We start from the raw sequence: 27392 nt of genomic DNA, 5'->3' as shown, positions 1-27392 counted from the left end.
GCAATACTTTGACCACCTCATGCAACGAGTTGACTCACTGGAAAAGACTCCGATGTTAGGAGGGATTGGGGGCGGGAGGAGAAGGAGATGACAGAGAATGAAATCACTGGATGGCATCACCGACTCGATGGACATGAGTTTGAGTGAACTCAGGGAGTTGGTGATGGACAGGGAGGCCTGGCGTACTGTGATTCATGGGGTCACAAAGAGTCGGACACAACTGATTGACTGAACTGAACTGAACTGAACTGATGTATCCCTATGCTCATGGAAGCACTATTTATAATGGTCAAGATATGGGAGGAGTCCTAGTAGCCATTAATAGATGAATGGATAAAGAAAATATCTCCCTCTCTCCCTTCTCCTCCCCCTTCCCCCCACCACACACACATACACTGGAATATTACTCAACCATAAAAAAGAATGGAATCTGGCTGCGTGTGGCAACACAAATGGACACGGAGTGTATTATTCCATGCGAAATAAGTCAGACAGAGAAAAGCAAGTACCAGATGATTTCACTTAAATGTAGAAACTAAAAACGAACAAACACAACAAAACAGAAACAGACTCTTAGATACAGAGAATACACTGGTGACTGCTAGAGGGAAGGGAGAGTGGGGTGCAGATGAAATAGATGAGGGACATTAAGAAGCACAAACTTCCAGCTATAAAATAAATGTCGTGGAGCTATAATGCACACCTTATAACAACTTTATATGGTGATGAATATGCAGTGATCATTTCATAATGTGTACAAATACTGGAACATTATTTTGTGAACCTGAAACTCATGTAATGCTATGTTTTAAGTATAACTCAATAAAAATTGTTTTCAAATGTCCACTGTAGCATTACTTACGGTGGTGGAAAAGTGAAAACTATAAATTCTTCAACAAGTGATTGAATAAAGCAATTGTGTACTATTCATGCAATGAGATATCATTCAGAAATAAAACTCTGATGCAGCCAATGATTTGGATGAATCTCAGAAGCATTATGCTAAGTAAAAGAAGACAGATACACAAAAATGCATCGCTTATGATTCCATTCAAATGAATTTATAGAACTGGAAAAAATAAGCTATGCTAAAGGAAATCAAATAAGTGGATCTCTGGGGAAGGGGGTGGATCTACTGAGAAGAGCATGACCTAACTATCTGAGGATATGAAAATATCCTGATGTGAATGCTGGTTACACGAAAGCATACATTTCCAAAAGCTCATAACTGTATAGTCAAGGTAAGTGCATTCTATCTAAATTTACCTCAGTTAAACTTTTGCTTGTTGAGCACTTCCATTGTATCTGTCATTATTCTAAGCTTTTATATAAATCATGTCACTTGTGTCTCAGAGGAATCTTATAGACATTCTTTCTCATTTTACAGAAGAAGCTGAGGCGCTGGTAAATTAGTCAAGGTCAGACAGCAAAAACATAGTACGGCTGAGAGTCAATTCTAGGCAGTCTTAAACGAGAGCAAGGACTCTTAATGTCCATGTTGTAATCAAGCTCTCTTCAGTGTCTACAGCCTTAAATATTGACGCTCATGATCATTACCTGTCTTTTCTGAAAAGTTGCCATCATATAATGTTTGCTTGGAATGGTAACAGACATTAAAAGATGCCTGCAATGAATGGTGGGTAAAGATATTGCGAGTTTAAATGGTGACTGGAGGCTCCAAACAGCATCCTTGAAGTGCAAGCAGGGAGGCAAGCTGTCAAGAACCATCAAGGGGAGAAAGCTGCTCAGTGTGAGGCTGATCAGACAGCACCTAGAATACTGTAAACAATTCTGGGCATCTCAACACGAGAGAGCTGTCAAGAAATTGGAAGAGATTCAAAGAGCATCGGGGAGCCTGATTAAAGGACTGGAGGGATTGATTTATGAGGAAAGATTAAAAGAACTAAATCCTGCCTGCATAGATGAGCATAACTAAGGAGGGACATAGGAACCACATAAATATTTGAAGGGCATATACACAGAAGGAGAAAGATTGTTAATGTTGCCCCACGGAGCGATAAAGAGAAATTAGAGGATGGAACACAGAAATGAAAATGTTGTCCAAATATTAAGAAACATGTCCTGACAATGAGGTCAATTAGACTTTGAAGGAGCTTCCCAGAGGATGAGTAGAAATCCACTTGTCCAAGCCATTGAAAATCAGTCCCAACACTGATCAACATCCTCGATACTTTTGGATCTAGAAGCAGAAAAGTGTGATTTTATGAAAGGATTTTCCCCATTCCCTCAGGATGCTGCTGCTAAGTCACTTCAGTCATGTCCGACTCTGTGCGACCCCAGAGACGGCAGCCCACCAGGCTCCCCCGTCCCTGGGATTCTCCAGGCAAGAACACTGGAGTGGGTTGCCATTTCCACCAGTAAAGCTATAAGCACTGCTTCAAATACTTTTGTATTTAATATGGTTATTCTTTGGTTGAAATGTTCTACCTCTTCTACAAATCAGGGATGCTTAGTTTCAGAAAAGTTTTACAGATCATCCAGGTGTTAAGGTACAAAGCCAGGGGTCCATTCCAGTTTTTAGAACCTCAAAGTGCAAATCATTTTCATGAATGGATAGACATGAACAAGTCTTGAATTGGGCAATTTTAACATACTGTGAATACATTTTTCATCAGAAAAGAGCCGGGGTGGATCAGTGTCTTACTTGCCTGAGAGAATAAGTATCTGACCCAAGGCAATCTTGGGTGGCAGATGGATTTGGGGGCAACAATATGCTTTCAGATGAGTCATAAATCTTCAAAAACTATTGTGAGGAATGCATGGGCTCATACACTTGTGGATCATAAAATTCAAAGGTTGCATATAACTTTATGCCTACTTCGACTTATCATTTATTCATATTTCACTTGTTAATTAAGTACACATAGGCGTGCTGTGATTCATGGGGTCGCAAAGAGTCGGACACGACTGAGCGACTGAACCGAACTGAACTGAACTGATACATGTATTTAGACAATGTATATAATACATACATATATATTTATGCATTAGACATTGCACTGCTAATACAGCAGCTGTGGACAAATCAAAGTTCCTCAAGGAGCTTAAATCTGAGTTCAGGAAGAAGATAACGGAGAAATTTACAGAAATGACCAGTAATGATAGCTGCAGTTAAAGAAGAGAAAACAAATGAGATTGAGAAGGTAAGCTGCAAACTGGGAGAAAATATCTGCAAAAGATAGATCTGATAAGAAAAGATTATCTAAAATATACAAAGTCTTAAAACTCAACAACAAGAATGACATGCTTAAAAAATGAGCCACAAACCTTAACAGACATCTCACCAAAGAAGATATGTAGATGACAAATGAATAGATGTCCTATATCACACGTCATCGAGGAGATGACACTGCTACACACGCATTAGAATGGCCAACATCCAGACGAGACAGTACCAAATGCTGGCCAGGAATTTCCACTCATGGCTGGTGGGGATGCAAAATGAAACAATTACTTTCCAAAGTAATTGCTTGGTGGCTTCTTACAAAACTGAACATACTCTTACCATATGATATAGCAATCATGCTCCTTGATATATACTCAAAGGAGTTGGAAAATTATGTTTATACAAACACCTGCACACAGGTGTTTATAGCAGCTTTACCCACAATTGCCAAAACTTGGAAGCAACCAAGAAACTCCTCAGTAGGTGAATGGATAAATGAACAGGTACATCCAGACAACGAAATGTTATTAGACGCTAAAAAAGAAATGAGATATCAAGCCATGAAAAGACATGGAGGAAACCAAACAAACATTACTAAGTGAAAGAAGTTAATCTGAAATGGATGCATGGTGTGTAAGTTCAATTATAAGACATTCAAGAAATGGCAAACTTTTAAGGGCCACAAAAGATCAGTGGTTGCCAGGGGTTGGGTGAGGGCAGAGAAGGAAGAATGAACAACGAAGCACAGATCTTTAGGGAAGTGTCACACTGTAATGATGTGTGCTGAGCGGCTCAGTCACGTCCGACTCTGTGACCCCACAGCCCTCCAGGCTCCTCTGGCCATGGGATTTTCCAGGCAAGAATACTAGAGTGGGTTGCTTACCCTCCACCAGGGACTTTTCCCAACTCAGGGATAGAAACCAGGTCTCCCTTACTGCAAGCAGATTCTTTACCATCTAAGCCACCAGGGAAGCCCACCATGTAAATTAACATGTATCTACAATGATGGATACATGTTATTATACATTTGAACAAACCCAAAGAAACCTCAACACTGAGAATCAACTTTAATGTCAACAATGGGCTTTGGGTAATTATAATGTGTTGGTGTAGGTTCATCTATTGTAACAAATGTGCCACACTGGTGGGGGATGTTAATAGTGGGGGAGGCGATGTCTGTATGGGAGCAGGGGATCATGTGGAAAATCTACCTTCCTCTTAATCTTGCTGAGAACTTGAAACTGCTCTGCAGAACAACCCTACACACAAACACACTCACTCACACACTCACACGCACACACTCACACACACACTCACACACACACTCACACTCACACACACTCACTCACACACACACTCACTCACACACAAACTCACACACACACACACACACTCACAGAATAAGGAGATTAACTAGGGTGATGAGGGCTGTGATTGGAAAGTTTAGATCTGGAGGTCTGTGAAGGTCATGTTAGGAAAGTAATATCTGAGAAGAGATTTGATTAAAGCAAAGGAGTGAGCTCCGTAAAGACCGGGGGGGGGGAGTATTCAATGCATATCCACAGAGGACAGAGCAAGGACAACCACCAGAGTGGAATGGTTGGTCTGTCTGTCCGAGAAACACAGTCAAGAGCTCACTGCGGCAGAGTCGGAGGAGAATGTACAAGTGTTGAGATAGGAGGTGTAGTCAGGGGATAGATTCTAAAAGGTATTTCTGTTAATTTGAATTCTTCTTACTCTGACTGAAGCCAGATGCTACTAGAAGATTTTGAGCAGAGAAGGAACATAATCTCTTAAATCATAAAAATAATTATTCTGTGTATGGTGAGTAATACCGACCGTAGGTAAGTAAGGACAAAAGAAAAAGACCATTTGATGGGCGACTGTAATTATCCGGGGAGAGGTGAAGATAACTGGGATCAGGGCAGCAGGGGTGGAGCTAGGGAGAAATGATCAGATTTTGAGGGTACAGCCAACAGGATCAGCCAATGAGAAGGGATGTGAGATGAAGAGATGTGTTATTTTATAACATATCATGATCCACTGCAGCAATTTTCCCTGATTTCTTTTCTATCACAAACCCCTTAAAAATATTAATCACTGTATTTACACCACTTGGAAATGCTTGGAATAAGAATCACCATTTGGGATTAAGGCTGCTTGGAATAGAATCTCAGCTCTGTAATTTATTCGCTGTCTGACCTTAACTAACAAATTGGTGCCGCTACTTCTTTCATCTGTAAAATGAAGAATTCCTCGAACATAGGTTTTACAAACTGGGGCAACGGGAAATAACAAGGGTCTGAGGTTTGTACCACTCCAGAATTCACCCAGACATCTTGGAATGTGAAGTCAAGTGGGCCTTAGAGAGCATCACTACGAACAAAGCTAGTGGAGGTGATGGAATTCCAATTGAGCTATTTCAAATCCTGAAAGATGATGCTGTGAAAGTGCTGCACTCAATATACCACCAAATTTGGAAAACTCAGCAGTGGCCACAGGACTGGAAAAAGTCAGTCTTCATTTCAATACCAAAGAAAGGGAATGCCAAAGAATGCTCAAACTACCGTGCAATTGCACTCACCTCAGTTCAGTTCAGTTCAGTTCAGTCGCTCAGTTGTGTCCAACTCTTTGTGACCCCATGAATCACAACATGCCAGGCCTCACTGTCCATCACCAACTCCCGGAGTTCACTCAAACTCATGTCCATCAAGTCGGTGATGCCATCCAGGCATCTCATTCTCTGTCGTCCCCTTCTCCTCCTGCCTCCAATCCCTCCTAGCATCAGACTCTTTTCCAGTGAGTCAGCTCGTCACATGAGGTAGCCAAAGTATTGCAGTTTCAGCTTTAGCATCAGTCCTTCCAATGAACACCCAGGATTGATCTCCTTTAGAATGGACTGGTTGGATCTCCTTGCAGTCCAAGGGACTCTCAAGAGTCTTCTCCAGCACCACAGTTCAAAAGCATCAATTCTTAGGCGATCAGCTTTCTTCACAGTCCAACTCTCATATCTATACATGACCACTGGAAAAACCATAGCCTTGACTAGATGGACCTTTGTTGGCAAAGTAATGTCTCTGCTTTTTAATATGCTATCTAGGTTGGTCATAACTTTCCTTCCAAGGAGTAAGCGTCTTTTAATTTCATGGCTGCAATCAGCATCTGCAGTGATTTGGGAGCCCAAAAAAATAAAGTCTGACACTACTTCCACTGTTTTTCCATCTATTTCCCATGAAGTGATGGGACCAGATGCCATGATCTTTGTTTTCTCAATGTTGAGCTTCAAGCCAAACTTTTCACTCTCCTCTTTCACTTTCATCAAGAGGCTTTTTAGTTTCTCTTCAATTTCTGCCATAAGGGTGGTATCATCAGCATATCCGAGGTTATTGATATTTCTCCCAGCAATCCTGATTCCAGCTTGTGCTTCTTCCAGCCCAGTGTTTCTCATGATGTACTCTGCATATAAGTTAAATAAGCAGGGTGACAATATACACCCTTGACGTACTCCTTTTCTTATTTGGAACCAGTCTGTTGTTCCATGTATAGTTCTGACTGTTGCTTTCTGACCAGCACACAGGTTTCTCACACACTAGTAAAGTCATGCTCAAAATTCTCCAAGCCAGGCTTCAGCAATATGTGAACCATGAACTTCCAGATGTTCAAGCAGGTTTCAGAAAACGCAGAGGCACCAGAGATCAAAATGCTAACATCCGCTGGATCATGGAGAAAGCAAGAGAGTTTCAGAAAAACATCTATTTCTGCTTCATTGACTATGCCAAAGTCTTTGACTGTGTGGATCACAATAAACTGTGGAACATTCTGAAAGAGATGGGAATCCCAGACCACCTGACCTGCCTCTTGAGAAACCTGTATGCAGGTCAGGAAGCAACAGTTAGAACCGGACATGGATCAACAGACTGGTTCCAAATAGGAAAGGGGTACATCAAGGTTGTATATTGTCACCCTGCTTATTTAACTTATATGCAGAGTACATCATGAGGAACGCTGGGATGGAAGAAGCACAAGCTGGAATCAAGATTGCTGGGAGAAATATGAATAATCTCAGATATGCAGATGACACCACCCTTATGGCAGAAATTGAAGAGGAACTCAAAAGCCTCTTGATGAAAATGAAAGAGGAGAGTGAAAAGGTTGGCTTGAAGCTCAACATTCAGAAAACAAAGATCATGGCATCTGGTCCCATCACTTCATGGGAAATAGATGGGGAAACAGTGGAAACAGTGTCAGTCTTTATATTTTGGGGCTCCAAAATCACTGCAGATGCTGATTACAGCCATGAAATTAAAAGACGCTTACTCCTTGGAAGGAAAGTTATGACCAACCTAGATAGCATATTAAAAAGCAGAGATATTACTTTGCCAACCAAGGTTCCTCTAGTCAAGGCTACGGTTTTTCCCGTGGTCATGTGTGGATGTGAGAGTTGGACTGTGAAGAAAGCTGATTGCCGAAGAATTGATGCTTTTGAACTGTGGTGTTGGAGAAGACTCTTGAGAGTCCCTTGGACTGCAAGGAGATCCAACCAGTCCATTCTAAAGGAGATCAGTCCTGGGTGTTCATTGGAAGGACTGATGCTAAAGCTGAAACTACAATACTTTGGCCACCTCATGCGACGAGTTGACTCACTGGAAAAGACTCTGATGCTGGGAAGGATTGGGGGTGGGAGGAGAAGGGGACGACAGAGAATGAGATGGTTGGATGGCATCACCGACTCGATGGACATGAGTTTGAGTGAACTCCGGGAGTTGGTGATGGACAGGGAGGCCTGGCGTGCTGTGATTCATGGGGTCGCGGAGAGTCGGACACGACTAAGCGACTGAACTGAACTGAACTGAGAATTCACCCAGAACACTTCTGCTTTTACCCTCTGTATGTTTATGATCTATATAAATTTTCTCTAGGAACAATGTTTCATGTGTAAAATATGAAAGAGACTGTGCTGGATTAAGTAACACATATGGCAACGCACTCCAGTATTCTTGCCTGGAGAATTCCATGGACAGAGGAGCCTGGCCGGCTACAGTCCACGGGGTCACAAAGAGTCAGACACAACTAAGTGACTAACAGAGTCTCTTCTAATATAATGACCATCGTTGTTGTTGTTTAGTCGCTAAGTTATGTCTGACTCTTTTGCAACCCCATAGACTGTAGGCATCACCGACTCAATGGACATGGGTTTGGGTGGAATCCAGGAGTTGGTGATGGACCGGGAGGCTTGGTGTGCTGCAGTTCATGGGGATGCAAAGAGTTGGACTCAACTGGGCGACTGAACTATCTAACTAACTAGACCCAGGCTCCTCTCTCCAGGGGATTTTCCAGGCAAGAATACTGGAGTTTGTTGCTGTTTCCTTCCCCAGGGGATCTTCCTGACCCAGGGATCAAACCCAGGTCTCCTGCATCTCTTTTGTTTCCTGAATTACAGGCAGAGTCTTTATCGCTGAGCCATTCGAAGCCTATATCACTTAATGAAACTTATGAAACATCGTGATGAGCCAGGCACAATTTTGGGTACTTCAGAAATGATATTGAATCCAATATGTAGAGCCTCTGCTCTACAGGGCCCACAGGGTAGGGCATGTCCTTACTTAGGAAGACCATGGAACTCCAGAGAACCATTGGGTGTTTTGATATTATACATATTTTCTAAACCAGTGTGTATATTGGATTTTCCTAGAGAAAGCATGTGCTATTTTCATTAGCATATTTTTGTAAAAACTAAAGCAAAACCAGAAAAATCTTTTTATTGAAATGTAATGAATCCATTTTTTTAAAAAAAACTTTGATCTCCAAAAATTAAGAATCATGAGACCTGATTAAAATCACTCCCAGTTTTCTAATTCTATGTTTCTATTGTTTCCTCTGCAGTTTTGCTAAGACAGAGAATCTACATGTAAATAGAAATATGTACTGCTATTTTCTTTATACTTATAAGCATGAATTTCCATAAAAATGTTTTTGAAGAGCAGGCAAGCTACACTACAGATTAACCCAAATATAAGAAAGCCTCCCATACTTTCCCCATCTACACAGGCACATTGACAAAAAAATAGAGTAGGCTGTGACTTATACCAGAAAATGTTCATTCAATTTTGTGTTTTTCCCTAATATTGATTTCCTTTTAACAAATAAGTTTGTTTAAAAATCATCTACTAGAGAGGAATCTGGCTGGGAGGAGGGTGTGTTCAGGAATGAGAAGTTAAGTGTTCAGGGCCATGGCCCATTGGAAATCAATCAGAAGTGAATATAAAACATTTCTACCATTATAATGGAAGCTGATGAGAAATGGGATGCCATTTATGCAATTTTGACTTATAGGCAACTTTTTTATTTTCTTTTTTATTCTCCAAAGACCCGGTCGAGTCCCAGCTCTACCACAAATTAGCTTTGTGAAAGAAAGCAGCTCGGTTATTCTAAGCATTAGTTTCCTCATTGGTGGAACCAGACTTGAAGCTCCAATATCACTGAACATATACCTACATTTTTCGAAACCACACTAGGTATTACCCTAGCACATAACAGAAACACTGAAACTCTTAAAGGAATGGATGATTAAATGGATGAATGAGGGATCTAGAAGTCATGATAGGGTGAAAAGAGCTCAAGTAATTAAAGAAGTTCAAAGACACGAATTGCTCATCGTCTTGGTTTACAAAATTATCATATGCATAATGTTGTGAACCTGGAGAAGGAAACGGTAACCCACTCCAGTATTCTTGCCTGGAGAATCCCATGGACGGAGAAGCCTGGTAGGCTACAGTCCACGGGGTCGTAAAGAGTCGGACACGACTGAGCGACGGAACGGAACAGAATGTTGTGAAAGACATTTATAATTTTAGGTCTCATTTTTTCTCATACATAAAATTTGCCTCACCAAGATATGTGAAAAGTATTTTACTGACAAGAAAATAAAGGATACGGTTCTACCCTTTTGATTGTGATCTCTGAAGTAGCTCTTAAGCTTTACTATTCTCTGACTGTACCCTTCACCAATCTGCAATTTTCAAGGACAAGCCTACTCATTTCCTGAACTTCTGGTTAGTTACCTACCATAGAGTGATTCTCAGGTAATAAAATTTAGAACAAACACCTGAAAGATATGGGTACTGCTGAAGCCAAAGTTCTCTTCTGCATTCCCCTTTTTGTTCATTCTTCTGTCAGACCATATTAAACCACCCAAAAGGAAAAAAAAAGTCAACACACACACACAAAAACCATCTGAGCAAGCAGTAAATGTACCCAGATTATGTTAAAATATATTAAATATAATAAGTGTATATTGCCTTTTTCATGAATGTTGCCAGAGCTATTTTGGAGCTTGATTCAAATCCAACCTTTGAGACATAAAAGCTTTTTTAAATGCAGTTTACCGGAGAAGAGTTTGACTTTATCTAGTATACTTTATCCTTCGGGTTTCTAAAAGAGCACCACAGAGCAGGATGTTGGATCTTCGCCTTGTGGGAAGTGCAGTCAGATCCAGAAGGCTTTGTCAATCCAGTGGTGGGTCATGCTGAGCTCTGATCAACGGCCATGGCATGTCTTGCAAAGTTTCAGACAACAAAGTGGGCCCAGAGAGGGGAAGTCAATTCACAGGAGTAGTGCAAAGTGGGATTCTGAGATTAAATCTGCCAAAGACAAGAGGGAAAAGTGGTGGAGATGAGAAATGAAAAGTATCCTAAGAGTGAAAGTGAACTGACTCATCTCTGAGGGTTCTGTGCTCGCTCGACGTGGATCAGCCAGAAGCCGTCAGCTCTTTGGATACAGCTATGACCTAAACAATGCAATCAACTCATTTAAAAGGCCTGCCCAGCTCTTCCCTGGTCCCAAACATTTAGTCAAGATCGTTTCTCACATAGATTTGACATCACGTCCCTCTTACTGATAGTCCCTTACTAAGCCTACAGTCAATTCCCTTTTTCATACCATCTGTGCTTTTCTCCTGAACTATGTCAACGGTTCTTTTAATGGTGTCCTTGCTCCCAGACCTACAAACCACAAGTCTTTAGATGATGTGACTTGTGCCGCTTCCCAGTACACAAGAAGTTGATTGCATCATCCAACAATCCTGTGGATTAAGTATTATAATTCCCAATTAATGAATGAGACAAATTCTTAAATGGAGGGAAAACTTACTATCCCTGCGGTGCCTTCCACTACATTTTGTTTCTATATTATTGCTCTTACTACATTGCTTTATGATCTATCCTTCCAGATGTCCGCCTTCTAAACAGGAATGTGAATTCTTTAGGAACTGGGTCTAATATCATGCATCTTCATATCCCTGGTGCCTAGATGAGAGTGAAAGCTATTTAAAATTTTGAAAGACTAGGCAAACACATGCACCAGTGAAGTGAAATAAATAGTGTTGTTAGTGCTATAGTCCTTTAAAGAGCAGGAGGGTGGATGTTTGGTGGTGACAGGTGGCAGGTGTTTGGTCCTGTGACAGCCCTACTCTGAATCATTTGTCATGTTCTTGAGAATCTAATATAAGGTTTGATAGCGTACCTTTTTCCAATGATAGGAAGACTCCAGAGAATGTTAAAAACAAGAGAGCTGAAGGGTTGGGCTTGCAGGTAAGGTGGTCTTGAGAGTTTCATCAAACACTAGGAATGTTTTATTGGAGAGGAGAGGCATGCGCAAAGCTCTGTGCCTTTTCTAGTCTGAACAAAACTAAAGAAATCACAAGTCTGTTCTCAGCACTGACTCACAGTCCCTAAAATGGTGAAGATGGAAAATCACTTCTCTGAGTAGCAACAAAATGAAATATTTCTGAACACCTTTCTCTGACAGGTTTAAAAAAGCAAAGGAAGTAAAGGAAGGGAGTTGCTGGCTGTGAAAAGTCTTGGATGAATGCATTGAGAGCAGCTATTTTAGTGGTGCTGGTGATAAAAGTTAAATGGAGGCCTTATGGGAAATGTACATTTCCTCAGAATGTGTTGGGACAAATGCAGCTTTTTAGAGGCACTCTCAGAAGCTGGGCAGAGGTGGCAAAGAATACGAAGTCAGAACATGGACAGGGTGAGAGGAGGAGCAGGGAGGCCGGAAAAGGCACACCTTCCAAAAGCAGAGGAGACTACGTGCGCGATATCTGGGGCAGCCTGGAGATACTCAATTCTAGCAAAGCAGGGAAGGGAGAAGAGGCAGGAGGAAGATAGACAAGGAGGATGAGGGGAGAGAGGAGAGAATTCAGAAAGAGCACGAGGCAGAGAGAAGAGAAAGGACGCAAGAGGATGCGTCGTTGCAAATTAATGAGACACAGCTGAATAAAACTGCAGAGATGCTGGGGGCAACGCTAACCTGAGTTAGGAACCCACCGCTGCCATCTAGTAACTGTGAGACCTTACACAATTACATGAATTCCCTGAATACTTGTTTCTTATTTTTTTTGAAGTGGGGATAGGAACATCTCTCTTACTGAGTCATTTTATTTTTTTCCATTGGAGCATAATTGCTTTACAAAGTTGTGTTTATTTCTGCTGTGCAACAGTGTGAATCAGCTCTGTGTGTGTGTGTGTGTACGTATATGTAGCCCCCTTCTTGGATCTCCCTCCCACTTCCCCCACCTCATCCCAGCTATCTAGGTCATCACAGAGCATTAGCTAAGCTCCCTGTGCTGTGCAGCAGCTTCCTCCTGGCTGTCTATGTTATACATGGCAGTGTATGTGTGTCACTTCTACTCTTCCAATATATCCCATCCATCCCTCTTTTGCCTGTGTCCACCTGCCCATTCTCTACAACTCCGTTTGTATTCCTGACCTGCAAATAAGTTCAACTGTGCCATGGTTTTAGATTTCATATATATATTCATTAATATACAATGTTTATTTTTCTCTTTCTGACTTACTTCCCTCTGTATGACAGACTCTAGGTCCATCAATATCACTACAAATGACCTAATTTCATTCCTTTTTTGTGTCTGAATAATAGTCCATTGTCTAATTGTTCAAATTAAACAATGTTCATGAAGGGTCTAGTACTAACCCTGATATATTGTTAGTATCCTACCATAGTAACTTTAAAAAATTAGTAACTTTAAGTATCTAGGGGAAAGTAGAAAAAATCAATTTCCTTAGCACAATGAGTTCTAGGCATATATGTCAGCTTATATTATGATTATTTTTAGTGAAGTGATATCATCAATAATTATTTCAGATAAAGAAATATCTTGTGCCTGTATATAGGATGTTCTGTATAAACTCAATCCTGTTGGTACCTCATGAAGAGGCTCACTGATCATATTATCATTATTTAAATGGGAATAGTGGTTTCAAGAAACAGAAAAACATCCTGACTAGCCTTGGCCAAGGGGATTATAAATAAGATAGAAGGTTGGTCAGGGAACTCAAGTGCAAAAAAGGCTGCTAGGTTTTTCAATGTCCAGAGTCAGGCACTAAGAGGCCCTGCAGACAGAGCAGGTGGACCTACAGACAGAGCAGGATTCTCTCTGGGTGGGCAGTTTCTCACTGTGCTTGCTTTTCTTTATACACACCAAACTTCTCTGATGCAAGTGGACTGAACCATACTGCTCGGTCTTGGAAATGGCCGCAGTTCCCTAACCTTTATCAGCACCATTCAAGAAAGGAGTCCCAGTGTGACTGTGGCCCAATTTCCTACCTTCAGGATAGAAAATATGATTGATCTCCCCAACGGTAAGCAGGAAATTTGCATTGTCTAAAAAGTTGAGAGTTCACGGCATAGGGAAAATTTGAGAATGAGCTAGATCTCTGGAAAAAAAAAAGTTTGCTCTGAGTTGTTGTGGGCCATTATACTGTTTGTGTATTGAAGACACTGAAACATCTACACAGAAATCTGTTCAAAGCTGTTTAACTAAAGCCTTTATAAAACTTAGTTCACCCAGAGCCTCTTATTAACATCATAACATATCATGGAGCTGTATATGGTTCACAGGACATGTGGGATTTCAGAACCAAGGGGCAGGAGGCAAAGAAACCTTAAGCATAGATGGACTATAATGATCAGTGGTTCTGTGTGGTCCCATTTCACAAGTGAGGAGACCTGAGACTCAGGGAGTAAAATCATTCAAGGTCATATAGCTAGGGGGTGGCAAACTGTTACTCAATTCTCTGAATCCTCAGTTTTTTTCTGTTCTTTCACACCCTGCTGATCCCCAAGGGCTGTCACCGTTAAGATATTATCAACCTATGAACCTAGTTACCACTTGAACCCCTTACCCATTAAGCCCTCAGGGATTGACATGTTGAGATTGGATTTTTAAAAGGGAGCCAATGAAAAACTTTGCCAACAAAGGTCCATCTAGTCAAGGTTATGGTTTTTCCCGTGGTCATGTATGGATGTGAGAGTTAGACTGTGAAGAAAGCTGATCACCGAAGAATTGATGCTTTTGAACTGTGGTGCTGGAGAAGACTCTTGAGAGTCCCTTGGACTACAAGGAGATCCAACCAGTCCATTCTAAAGGAGATCAGTCCTGGGTGTTCATTGGAAGGACTGATGCTAAAGCTGAAACTCCAATACTTTGGCCACCTCATGCAAAGAGTTGACTCACTGGAAAAGAGTCTGATGCTGGGAGGGATTGGGGGTGGTAGGAGACGGGGACGACAGAGAATGAGATGGCTGGATGTCATCACCGACTCGATGGACATGAGTTTGAGTGAACTCCAGGAGTTGGTGATGGACAGGGAGGCCTGGCGTGCTGTGATTCATGGGGTCGCAAAGAGTCGGACACGACTGAGCGACTGAACTGAACTGAATGAAAAACAAAATCACCTTTAATTCACTTGACTAGGGCACAGCTATTCTATAAAGCAAAGAATGCCTGGAGAATGAACCTGGTATGATACTCTTCCCAACTATAAAGTCCTTCAGCTGCTTTATTCATTAAAACATTTCTAATTTCTCTAAGTTGGTAGCAATTATCAGTCACCAGTGACCTTTTATTAAGTGGATTCAGAGACGGGCAAGTGAAAAGTACTAGAATATGGCAGAACTCACTATCCAGACCACCCTCTTCCCCCAGTCAGCCCACCCCTATGTATAAACAATACAACATCCAGGCGTCTTAATTTTGTTGTGGGTTTTGATGATAAATCTTTAAATAAGTACGCTTCAAGATCAGCCAGTAAAAGCCAATTAGAAGTTTCATTTGCAGCCAAAGTATATCTATTTTGCAGAATTTGGCTGTTTAGCAGGGGATGTTTTAAGACATAAGAATAAGATAACAATGAAACTAATTTTTCCATGCTCAATTGCTCCATGTGATGATTCGCCTGGATCCTGTTACCTTCAAATTTTCTTTATTCTTCTGCATGATCTGGCTTTCAAACACATACGTTTGACCACATATAGAAGAATGGGACCAGCCAGCCTCACTGCAGAAGGGGTCAGGAGTGTCAATTCAGCCATTTGGAAAACTAAACAGAAAGCTGGTTTTACTGGAGTCTAGCTCTACTAGGTCTTGCTTTTAGTAACGGGGCTTCTGCTTTATTTTTCTCATGGATATCCATCTTATGTTTAAGCCTGAGTAATTCAATTACATATTTGCTCTTATGAGCCTGAATCTGAGCCCGTATAACATGCCAGGTAGTGGTGTGGTTCTGGCATTGGAATCAGACACCTGGATTTGAATATTACACTAATATTTGCTAGCTTTGTGACCTTGGGCAAGTTACCTAAACTAACATAGACTCAAGTTTTCTTTTTTGGAAAACATGACTGATTATTTCTACCTTAGAGAAACTAAAAATGGACATTGCATATAGAGCACCTGTTATTCTCTATATATATTATATTTAAAGATGTCGGTTACTCATTTTTGTTCTCTCTTAGGTCTTTTTTCCCTCTTGTTCCTCATCTTCATACTTGATCTATCCTTTGATACACCTGGCTGCCACCTCCACCTGGATCTCCCATACCGCTTGGTCACAGACTCCCTGGAAGTGGGTTATTTATACTCCATACTCATTGATATTTGCCTTCACCTTCCTTTCAGGGGATGAGTCTGTGTCTGCTGACTCCACTGAGGATATCTAAATTTCCAGCTTTCCAATCTGGTCTATCTAGCACTTGGTTCCTATTCTTGGTCTTGATGTTGTACAGGTACCACAGGGATCACATGCCATTGTCTGGGGAAAATGTAGAAACTGGGTGTCTCATAAAACATATGCCAAGGTTTTAAGAAGACAGAACTGATAAATATAATGTTTATGTTACCTGTGATCCATTTTCAATCTTATATTTAAATCAGGCAATTTATACCTTCTATTGAGGTTTTCCAGCAAGCTATTGGGAAGATTCTCCTATAATAAGGTCAGGGAGTAGATGCTATGCAAGTTATTTCAGCAAAACTTTGAAATAACCAATAAACAGACAAAATATATGTGGTTGGAAGTCAGATCAAGGTGTTGGCAGTGTTTTGCGAGGACAAGACTCCTAGTTCACAGATGACTGTCTTTTCCTTGTAACTTTATATTGCAAATGGGAGAAAGGATCACTTTAGAGTCTCTTTATAACGGCACTAGCTTTTTCTTAACAGCTCTGCCCTACTGAACCAAATCACCTACAAACTACTGTCACAATGGGGATTTGGTTTCAACATAAGAATTTTGTTGTCATTGCTTAGTTGCTAAGTTGTGTCCAACACTTTGCAACCCTATGGACTGTAGCCCACCAGGGTCCTCTGTCAGTGGGATTTCCCACGGAAGAATACTGGAATGGGTTGCGATTTCCTTCTCTGTGGTATCTTCTTGACCCAGGGATCAGACTCATGCCTGTTGTGGGTGATGGATTGTGGATTCTTTACTGCTGAGCCACCAGGGAAGCCATAAGAATTTGGGGGAGACACAAGTAATCATTCTACGGCATTGTGAAAGTAATTAACTTCAGGATTGCAAATTAAAGCCTTGCCGTTTTGATGAAAAGAGGTTGCTTTCAAATATAAACTGAATAGTGAGATCAATGGAAAAAATAAAGAAATAATATGAGTAAGACTTTTAAAATTCATATCAATGGGGTTTGAAGGATGTTAGAAGGCAAAACAGTTATTAATTAATGACATGCTACAAGAAAGGAGAATGGTTGAAATTCTAATAGAGAAGCATAGTATAGGGAGATGAATTGTGTATATGTGATTGTGGACACTATTATGACATGAAGATATCAATATCCAAAAGAAAACTGATACACAGCTGGTATTATGCTGAGTGTGAGACATATGAAAAGGAGGTTCTGGAAAGCTTACAGTCTAATGATATAGACAAAAAGTCAGCTGAAGTGGGAATGAATGTAGAGGACTACAGAGGTCAGAGAAATGTGATTGGTAGTAAACGAGAGGAAGTATATATAGACATATATGGTAAGATATGGAGGAGGGCAAGTGTCACTAAAGAAAGACTATAAAGGATTCATAGTCGTCTTTATAAGCATGTCAGGCTTCCCTGTCCATCACCAACTCCCAGAGCCTACTCAAACTCACATCCATCACATCAGTGATACTAGCCAACCATATCATCCTCTGTCGTTCCCTTCTCATCCTGCCTTCAATCTTTCTCAGTATCAGGGTCTTTTCAAATGAGTTGATACTTTGCATCAGCAGGCCAAATTACTGGAGTTTCAGCTTCAGCATCGGTCCTTCCAATGAACATTCAGGATTGATTTCCTTGAGGATTGAATGGTTGGATCTCCTTGCAGTCCAAGGGACTCTCAATAGTCTTCTGCAACACCACAGTTCAAAAGAATCAGTTTTTCAGTGCTCAGCTTTTTTTATAGTCCAACTCTCACACCCATACATGACTACTGGGAAAACCATAGCTTTGACCAGATGGACCTTTGTTGATAGAGTAATCTCACTGCTTTTTAATATGCTGTCTAGGTTGGTCATAGTTTTTCTTCCAAGGAGCAAGCGTCTTTTAATTTCATGGCTACAGTCACAATCTGCAGTGATTTTGGAGCCCCCGAAAATAAAGTCTTTCACTGTTTCCATTGTTGCCCCATCTATTTGCCCTAAGTGATGGGACCAAATACCAAGATTTTAGTTTTCAGAATGTTGAGTTTTAAGGCAACTTTTTCACTCTCCTCTTTCACTTTCATCAAGAGGCTCTTTACTTCCTCTTCACTTTCTGTCATAGGGGTGGTGTCACCTGCATATCTGAGGTTATTGCTATTTCTCCTGGAAATCTTGATTCCAGCTTGTGCTTCATCCAGCCCATCATTTCCCATGATGTACTCTGCATAAAAGTTAAATAAGCTGGGTGACAATATACAGCCTTGACATACTCCTTCCTTGATTTGGAACCAGTCTGTTGTTCCATGTCCCGTTCTACTGTTGCTTCTTGACCTGCATACAGATTTCTCAGGAGGCAGATCAGGTGGTCTGGCATTCACATCTCTTGAAGAATTTTCCACAGTTTATTGTGATCCACATAGTCAAAGTCTTTGGCGTAGTCAATAAGGCAAACCAAAGGCTTTGGCATAGTCAATAAAGTAAAAGTAGATGTTTTTCTGGAACTCTCTTGCTTTTTCGATGATCCAATGGATGTTGGCAATTTGATCTCTGGTTCCTCTGCCTTTTCTAAAGCCAGCTTGAACATCTGAAAGTTCACAGTTCATGTACTGTTGAAACCTGGCTTGGAGAATTTTGAGCATTACTTTGCTAGCGTGTGAATGCAATTATACGGAAGTTTGAGCATTCTTTGGCATTGCCTTTCTTTGGAATTGGAATGAAAACTGACCTTTTCCAATCTCATGGCCACTGTTGAGTTTTCCAAATTTGCTGGCATGTTGAGTGCAGCACTTTGACAGCACCATCTTTAAGGATTTGAAATAGTTCAACTGGAATTCCATCACCTCCACTAACTTTGTTCGTAGTGATACTTCCTAAGGACCACTTGAATTCATATTCCAGGATGTCTGACTCTAGGTGAGTGATCACACCATTGTGATTATCTGGGTCATGAAAGTCTTTTTTTGTATAGTTCTTCTGTGTATTCTTGGCACCTCTTCTTAATATCTTCTGCTTCTGTTAGGTCCATACCATTTCTGTCCTTTATTGTGCCCAGTTCAGTTCAGTTCAGTCGCTCAGTCGTGTCCGACTCTCTGCGACCCCATGAATCACAGCACGCCAGGCCTCCCTGCCCATCACCAACTCCCGGAGTACACTCAAACTCATGTCCACAGAGTCAGCGATGCCATCCAGCCATCTCATTCTCCGTCGTCCCCTTCTCCTCCCGCCCCCAACCTTTCCCAGCATCTTTGCATAAAATATTCCCTTTGTGCCTCTATTTCTTGAAGTGATCTCTAGTTTTTCCCATTCTATTGTTTTCCTCTATTTTTTTTTTTTTTTTGCATTGATCGCTGAGGAGGGCTTTCTTATCTCTCCTTGCTATTCTTTGGAACTCTGTATTCAGATGGAAATATCTTTCCTTTTCACCTTTGCTTTTTGCTTCTCCACTTTTCACAGCTATTGGTAAGGCCTCCTCAGACAGCCATTTTGCTTTTTTGCATTTCTTTTCCATGGGGATGGTCTTGGTCACTGGTACTGTACAATGACACCAATCTCTGTCCATAGTTCTTCAGGCACTCTGTCTATCAGATCCAATTCCTTGAATCTATTTGTCACTTCCACTGTATAATCATAAGGGATTTGATTTAGGTCATACCTGAATGGTCTAGTGGTTTTCCCTACTTTTCAATTTTAGTCTGAATTTGTCAATAAAGAGTTTATGATCTGAGCCACAGTCTGCTCCCAGAATTGCTTTTCTTGACTGTATAGAGCTTCTCCCTCTTAGACTGAAAAGAATATAATCAGTCTGATTTTGGTATTGACCATCTGGTGATGGCCATGTGTGGAGTCGTCTCTTGTGTTGTTGGAAGAGGGTGTTTGCTATGACCAGTGCGTTCTCTTGGCAAAACTGTTAGCCTTTGACCTGCTTCGTTTGTACTCCAAGTCCAAATTTGCCTATTACTCCAGGTATTTCTTGATTTCCTACTTTTACATTCCAGTTCCTTATAATGAAGAGGACGTTTTTTTGGGGGAGGGGATGTTAGTTCTGGGAGGTCTTGTAAGGCTTCATAGAACCATTCAACTTCAGCTTCTTCAGCATTATTGGTTGGGGCATAGACTTGGATTACTGTGATATTGAATGGTTTGCCTTGGAAATGAACAGAGATCATTCTGTCATTTTTGAGATTGCATCCAAGTACTGCATTTCAGACTCTTGTTGACTATGATGGTTACTCCATTTCTTCTAAGGGATTTTTGCCCACAGTAGTAGATATATTGGCCATCTAAGTTAAATACACCCATTCCAGTCCATTTTAGTTTACTGATTCCTAAAATGTTCCCTCTTGCCATCTCCTGTTTGACCATTTCCAGTTTGCCTTGATTCATGGACCTAACATTCCAGTTCCTATGCAATATTTCTCTTTACAGCTCAAACTTTACTTACATAACCTGTCATATCCACAACTGGGTGTTGTTTTTGCTTTGGCTCCATCTCTTCGTTCTTTCTGGAGTTATTTCTCTACTGATGTCCAGTAACATATTGGGCACCTACCGACCTGGGGAATTCATCTTTCAGTGTCCTATTTTTTGCCTTTTGATAATGTTCATGGGGTTCTCGAGGCAAGAATATTGAAGTGGTTTGGTATTCCCTTCTCCAGTGGACCACGTTTTGTCAGAACTCCCTGCCATTACCTGTCTGTCTTGGGTTGCCCTCCAGGGCATGGCTCATAGTTTCATTGAGCTAGACAAGGTTGTGGTCCATGTGATCAGATTGGTTAGCTTTCTGCAATTGTGGTTTTCATTTTGTCTGCCTTCTGATGGAGAAGGATGAGAGGCTTATGGAAGCTTCCTGATGGGAGAGGCTGACTGAAGTGGGAAACTGGATCTTGTTCTGATGGGTGGGGTCATGATCAATAAATCTTTAATCCAATTTTCTGTTGATGGGTGGGGCTGTGTTCCCTTCCTGTTGCTTGACCTGAGGCCAAACTATGATGGAGGTGATGAAGATAATGGGGACCTCCTACAAAAGGTCCCATGCCTGCACTTCTGTACTCAATGCTCCCAACCCTGCAGCAGGCCACTGCTGACCCATGCCTCCACCAGAGACTCCTGAGCACTCATGGGCATGTCTGGGTCAGGTTCTTATGGGGTCACTGCTCCTTTCTCCTGGGTCTTGCGGCTCACAAGGTTTTGTTTGTGACCTCCAAGAGTCTGTTTCCCCAGTCCTGTGTAAGTTCTGGTGGTTCTATGATGGGGTTAATGGCTATCTCCTCCAAAAGGGCTTATGCCATACCCAGATCTGCTGCACCCAGAGCCCCTGCCCCTGCGGCAGGTCACTGCTGACATGTACATCCACAGACACTCAGACACAGTTCTGGCTCGGTTTCTGTGGGTTGGGCATTTTGTGCCCTTCCCAGGTCTGAGCAGCTCAGGCGACCAGGTGCTTGGCAAGTGTACTGTCCCAGGTCAGCTGTGCGTCTTAATCACCTCCTTGGCTCCGACCACTTGGTTTCCCGGGTGTGCCCTAGAGAGCACTGTCTCAAGTGTGCCACGTGTCTCCTGTGGGGAGCTGATCTCAGACTGCGGCCCTCTTGGTGGATGTCAACCATCCAGGCTCTCAGGAAGACGTGGTTGGCAGCTGGGAGCCTGCTCACAGTTTGGTGGACGATGCTGTCCCTGGGGCTGAGATTGCATCAGCCCTTTACCTTCTGGCTCTGGCTGCCTCTCTGCCCCGGGGCTGGGAGGGGCTGATACACAGCAGGCTAGCTCTCCTTTGGTATTTGCTCAATCCTTTGTTCTGTGAGCAGCCAGGCAGCATGTTAGGTTGTTAGGTTAGAGCCTTTCCTAGGAAAGCTGTCTTTTCCACAGTTGCAGCTGGGCATGTGTTCTGTGTTTGTTTGTTTGTTTTCTGGTTATGTTGCCTTCTGAGATGCCAAAACTCTCCACAGACCTGCCTATAAGAGGCTTTCCTACTGTACTACTCATGGGTGAGAGTCAGTTCAGATTTGTTGGACTCCAAAGTCTCCTCTGTGTAAAATGACCCTCCCATGCTGGCCCCTAAAATAATGGAATCTTTGATGAGGGAGAGAGGGAACTCCCCAGTTGTCCAGTGGTTAGAACTCCACACTTCGATTCCCGAGGCCTCAGGTTCGATTCCTGGTCAGGGAGCTAAAGTCCCATTAGCCATGTAGTGCGACCCTCCACCCAGCAAAAAAAAAAAAAATATTGAATGAGGGAGAGAGAGAGGGTGAAGAAAGCCATAGAGTCAGACAGGGAAAGAAAAGCAAGCGGTTTCTATCATGCTGTTTACCCTGTAGTTAACTTTTGTAATATTTCTTTTTAGGGTCAGTCCCTCACATCCAACTGAACCTCCCAAGGGGAAATATTTTTTATGCCATCTCATATTTTTGTTGAGCCTCACCAGTCCTGACACATAGTAATATTCAATATAGGGTCTTGTAATTAATAAAATAATGTGCTAAGTCACTTTAGCCATGTCTGACTCTTCTACAACATGGACTGTAACCCAACAGGCTCCTCTGTCCATGGGATTCTCCAGGCAAGAAGACTGGAGTGGGTTGCCATTTCCTCCTCCAGGGGATCTTCCCAGCTCAGGGATTGAACCTGAGTGTCTCCTGAGTCTCCTGCATTGGCCTGTGGGTTCTTTACTACTAGAGCCACCTGGTAAAATGTATATAAATGTGTTATCAGAACGTCTATACATTTTTAGCTTGGAATTAAAGATCATATCCTTAAAAAAAGAGAGAGATCATGCCTATTTTGGAGGATGACCTTTTGAAATATACATTGAAAAGACAGGTGGCACTAGAAGTAAAGAACCCACCTGCCAATGCAGGAGATTTTGAGACTCAACTGTGGAGGGCATGGCAACCCACTCTAGTATTCTTGCCTAAAGAATCCCATGGGTGGAGGAGCATGGTTGACTACAGTCCATAGGATTTCAAAGAGTTGGACAAAACCAAAGTGACTTAATACACACAGAGAGACATGTTATTTTACAAGCTGTTTCTCAGTGTGCTCATGGATAATGCCTGGAATGTTATAGGAGGATTAGATGGCATCATATATATGGAGGTTTGTCTTTACTCTTAGAAGAGCTAGTTGGTATGGGTCCTGATGTGAATTCTTAATCACTAAGCTAAGACTGTAATCTTTGAGCCACTGGATGTTATTCATTAACATACTTCAAGTATTTGATCCAATATTGAGCAACGTGAAAGTTGCTCAGTCATGTCCAACTCTCCGTGGGCCCCATGGACTATGTAGTCCATGGAATTCTCCAGGCCGTAATACTGGAGTGGGTAGCCTTTCCCTTCTCCAGGGGATCTTCCCAACCCAGGGATTGAACCCAGGTCTCCTGCATTGCAGGCAGATTCTTTACCAGCTGAGCCACAAGGGAAGCCCAGTATTGGCCAGTGCTTGAACACAAGTCTGAAGTCCTTAGAGAATAACACGGCTTTCATCTTTACCACTCCCCTTATATTGGTCCTTCAGTGTAGTCCTGACGTACACTTTGATAAATCAGGTGATTGAGACTGGAGCAAAACTGCTGACTCTGCCATGCTGAACTATCAGTGAAATTTGACACAAGGGCTCACTGCTCCCTTTTGGTACATATTCTTCTCTTTTATTCCAGAACATCATACCCTTCTTCCACATTCACTGACTACTTGCTTCTTAGTCTTCTTTGCCAGCTCCTCTTCGTCTCACTGACTACTTATCTTCAGTGTATTTCCAGGCTTAGTATTAAACTTCTTCTTGGTATCCATTCACTCCCATGATAATTTCATTCCACGAATTTGAATATCATCTATATTTAATGGTCTAAGTTTTCTGTTTAATTCTGAATATTGTTGTTGCTTAGTTGCTAAGTCATGTCCAACTCTTTGCAACCCCAAGGACTATAACCCTCAAGTCTCTCCTGCCCATGAGATTTTTCAAGCAAGAATACTAGACTAAGTTGCCATTTCCTCCTCCACGGGATCTTCCTGACCCAGGAACTGAATCCATGGCTCCTGCCACATCTCCTGCATTGCAGGTGGATTCTTCAATGTTGAGCCACTGTGAAAGCTGCTCAGTCTGTTCCGACTCTTTGTGATCCCATGGACTGTACAGTCCATGGAATTCTCCAGGCCAGAATACTGGAGTGGGCAGCCTTTCCTTTCTCCGGGGGATCTTCCCAACTCAGGGATAGAACCTGAGTCTCCCACATTGCAGGCAGATTCTTACCAGCTGAGCCACTAGAGAAGCCTAATTCTAAACATTCAGTTCAGTTCAGTCGCTCAATCGTGTCCGACTCTTTGCGACCCCATGAATCACAGCACACCGGGCCTCCCTGTCCATCACCAACTCCCAGAGTTCACTGAAACTCATGTCCATCGAGTCGGTGATGCCATCTAGCCATCTCATTCAGATTTATGTATAATAATGTCTACTGAACATTTCCTTAACTTGATGATAGTCTCCACAATTATGAAAATCTAAAATTGAATACTTGCTCTACTCCTCTTCTACCTCCAAAACTATTCCACTTAGAGGTTTCTTGTCTCAGTTATTGGTAACTCTTTCCTTATTTTCTCAGACCAGAAATCATGAAGTCATTTTGAGTATTCTCTTTCTTTCCAACCTCATTTCCAGTTTGGTAGCTAACTCTGTTGGTCTTACATTTGAAGTTACAACCAGAATTTAATCATTCCTTACCACTTCCACTGCTACTGTTATGACCCAAACCACCCTTATCTCTCACTTGGACTATTTCAACAGCCTCCAAACTACTTTTCCTCCTTTCTCCTCATCATTCTAAACACAGGATCCAGATTAATTTCATTAAAATGAGATTCAGATTGATTTATGAGATTAATTTATAATTTGCTCAAATCCTTCCAACAACTGAGTCTTCCTGCCACTAATAATGCAATGGTCCACAAGACCCCAAGTGACCTGAGATTCAAACCTCTCTGATCTCAACTCGTTTTCCTTACCAGTCAACAATGACCTCCTCGATGTTCATTAAACATCAAGGAACATGTGTATCCTGATCCTTTAAACTTGTTCCCTTGGCTGGAATATTCTTCCTCTAGATATGTCACAGATACTCCCTTGATGTATTGGGTTGGCAAAAAGTTCATTTGGATATTTCTATAAGAATTATGGGAAAAACCAAATGAACCTTCTGGCCAATCCAATATTTGCTTAAATCTCCCCTTCTTTTTGTGTCTGCCTTGGTCACCCTATTTTGAACTGTATACATTACTTCCTGAGATCTCTATTTATATTCTTTACTTATTTCCTTCTGTGGTACTTTTTACCTTCTAATCTATTATATACTCTATTCTTTTTATTACGGGCTTCCTCAATAAAATGCAAATTCCATAAGGACAAGGACTATGTTTTTTGTACTGTTTTATATCCAGTGATTAAAAGTGTTATTGTGCAGTCTTCACTAGGAGCTCAATAATGTTTGTTGAGTGAATGAATGAATAAATAATAGATGCTAACATTATAGATACAGAGAATGTTAGAGGCAGAGAAGTGATCTTACAAACTAAGATAATCAAGGTAATTCACTTACTTTTTTTTTTTTTTTTTACAGATGAAGAATCTGAACCTTTGAGAAATAAATGGACTCATCTGAAATAGGAAGTAGTTTTCCTAATATATAACTCAGACTATAATTTTTCTTGCTGTGTCCACAGAGTCAAGTACAATGTTTGGCTTGAAGCAAATGTTCAGTGAGTCTCTTTTGAAAGAATAGGTCCTGAGGTTCTTTCTGCTACACCATACTGACAGCCGTAACTTATAATTTGGTGGAGCTATGAGAAGTGGATGGGTGGAATGGATTACTCCCAAAATTTATTTCAACTATACATTTCTATTGGGCAGGAATTCTAAATAACTTGCTAGTTGTTATATAACTGTGCTTTCTTTTCTCCCCCACACTTTTCCTTACTCTCTTTGCAATAGTGGTGTAAAACTTCCTACCTCCTCTCCTAAAAAAAGAAAGAATACAAAAATATCTCTCTTCGGACTATAAAATAAGTCATTTCTAAATATGAAAATTATACATTCCTAGGTATCTTGATCAGATTATTGGCCATGGTTGGCATTATCTGGGAACATTTGAGGGGATTTGTGTTAGCTGATATTTACCAGGAATATTCTAATTCTTGAAATCCAATATTTGACAAATGATTACACTGTCTTCTTTATTTTTTAATGCAAAGAAAAAGATGCCCATTTATTCTTCCATTCAACACATTTCAGAAATATCTAATAGTCTTTCATGGTAACACTGAACAAGACAGACATATCATTGTCTTCGTTTACAGCCCACTGAAGGACAGATGTTAATAAAATAATTACATAAGCATGTAGCTAATTTTAAACTGTGGTAAGTGCCTTAATGAAAATTACAGGTTGCTATGAGATATATAAGTAATTTAGGAGTGAAGTGGGTCATGAAAAAGCCACATTGAAGCTAAAACATGGAAAATAAAGAATATTAACTAGGAAGTTTTTAAGAGTGGGAGATTTTCCCAGGTGGAGGTGGACACTGATGCAAATATTCTGAGGGTCAGTGATGGGGAGGTGACAGTGTGGCTCACTGAGTAACCAACAGAAGACTGATGTTGTTGGAAAGAATAGAAGGAAGAGAAGACAAAGTTGCATATGTCACAGGGTCTGGATTTTCAGGCTTTAAGACTAACGGGGAGGTTTAGAGATGGAAAAGCTTTGGTCCCTCAAATTAAATTATGTGCATGCATATTTAAGTGACTTAGGTTTTCAGATAGAAAGACTTGTAAACAAGATGAGTTGTTAGTGGCTAAAATGAGAAACTGTTTTTTTTGAACATTAATTTTATTGAATTCAAAATGTCCCCAGATACCATACTAAATTTGTGTGTATTATTACATTGGTATTTTTTAGCATTGCCGCCACATATGAACATACTTTAAGACCTTTTTTTCTTCTTTTTATAGAATCTCAGTTTAAATAGATTTCCCTGTCATTGTTTTCCAGAAAGCTCTGCGAGTGTTTGAGCTTAAAAAAATGAGTTCAATCTTAGTTCATCTGAGGTTTCTGGGATAGTTCAAGTCAGGTCTTGATTTGCCTGAACCAGTTTCTCTTCCCTGGGCAATATTAGTCCTGCATTGCTCTGCTCTTCAGATGAAATAGAGGTGATAGTTTCAATTT

The sequence above is a fragment of the Moschus berezovskii genome, chromosome 7 (assembly GCF_049115385.1).
Source record: "Moschus berezovskii isolate FMDL1 chromosome 7, NW_MosBer_1.0, whole genome shotgun sequence".
In the NCBI taxonomy this organism is placed as follows: Eukaryota; Metazoa; Chordata; class Mammalia; order Artiodactyla; family Moschidae; genus Moschus; species Moschus berezovskii.
This window is presented reverse-complemented; position numbering follows the sequence as displayed.